Here is a 1,702-nt window from a genome sequence, read left to right on the forward strand (position 1 = left end):
GGGACAATCTTCCAGCAATCTCTTTCAGCTTTTATTATTTTTTTTAGAAGGATGAGGAATCGGGGATGTTACTTTGGGAAAGGCTGAGGTCCCTCAGCAGCTGAGATGGTGCAGGATGTGCTGTCAGAGGTGACATCCCACTGCAAACTCCTTGCTGGTGCCATTCCCAGTGCTGGAAACACGAGGATCCCCCGTGTCCCCCCATACAAGTGGTGTAGGGACAGAGAACAGGGGTAATGAAGAGCCTTTTTTCTTTAATGATGTGGTGTTATTTTTCAATCCCTCCGTCCCACGGGGGTTTTCTCCCCTTTTGCAGGGCAAGAACAGCTCCAGCTGCTCGTTTTAATTTTTAAGAACTTTTATATTTCCCCCTGATCCGGCTGAAAAAGACCCCGACACCCAAGTTCCAAACGGGACTTGGGTATCTCGCAATTTCCCAACACGCCCCTATAGATAAAAATCGTATTTTATCTCTCATAAAATCAAGGGGGGGGGGGCGTTGGAACAGTGTTAAAAAATTATCTAAATAATCTAAATATTCTAATTAATCTAATCTAAATAATCTAAATAATACAATCTAAATAATCTAAATAATCTGGGAAGGGGCAAAGGCTCCTTCACACCAAAGAAAAGCTGAGGAATGGTGGGATCTGCCTGGAATGGTCCGGGCTGCCCCAGCACCCGAGCCCAGGAGACTCCCCAGGGCCTGGTGGTGCTCAGGGGGTGCTCAGGGCAGCCCCGGCAGCCTCAGGCACAGAGAACTCTGCAAAGTGTGCGGAAAAAACAAGCGGGGGCTGAGCAGAAACCCCCCTCTCAGCAGAAACCCCCCTCTCAGCACTTCGGGGCCGCTCTGGGCTCTGTTTCTCCCTTCCCGGGGGCAGCTTCGCCTCCCCTCTGCTCTGCAGGGGTCTGAGGACTCCACCAGATCTGCCAAACGAGATCCTTCCCCTGCCCAACCCACTCTTCCTTCAGCCCTTATCTGCCCTCACCTGTCTCCACTGGGTCGCTTTAAAAGTCCCAGACACTTCCTTCCTTTGTTTGCCTTGGCCCCAAAGGGAAATGTCTTGTGTGTCAAAGGTTTAGTGCAGGTTCCTGTCCGAGCTCTTTGCTGCCCCCGGCCCCAGCAAACCAAACTTCTTCTCCCAGCTGGGGGTTTGCAGAGGGGATCAGACTCTCTGCCCGCGTTCCTCCCTCTCCTGCCTCCACGTGGGATGGAAGTGGAGCGTCAAAAGCGGGGGTTAAATCCCTCCTGGCTCCTGCAAACTGGGGGTGGAAAAGAAGTTCTGGGTTTCCAATGAATTTGCCCAGAGCCAGAGTTTCTCCGGGGTTGTGTCGCTGTCCCAGCTCTCCTTTCTCTGGAGGAAAAATCATCTGGGCTCAGAGACCCAAAGCAGGACAGAGGGGTCCTGGCCGGAGGGGTGGGCAGGAGGCACGGCCTTGGTGAGCTTTGCCTGGGCTGAGCTGGGGACTGTGAGGGAGAATTTCCTCATGGAAAGGGTGGTTGGGCTCTGGAAGGGGCTGCCCAGGGAGGTTTGGAGTCCCCCCCATCCCTGGAGGTGTCCAAGGAAGGCCTGGCCGTGGCACTCAGGGCTCTGGGCTGGGGGACAGGGTGGGCATCGGGCACGGGGGGACTCGGTGATCCCGGAGGGCTTTTCCAACCTAAATGATCCTGGGATTCTGTGCCTGCAGTGCCCTTTCCCAG

The sequence above is a fragment of the Manacus vitellinus genome, unplaced genomic scaffold (genome assembly GCF_001715985.3).
Source record: "Manacus vitellinus isolate BGI_N305 unplaced genomic scaffold, ASM171598v3 scaffold_189_pilon, whole genome shotgun sequence".
Classification (NCBI taxonomy): domain Eukaryota; kingdom Metazoa; phylum Chordata; class Aves; order Passeriformes; family Pipridae; genus Manacus; species Manacus vitellinus.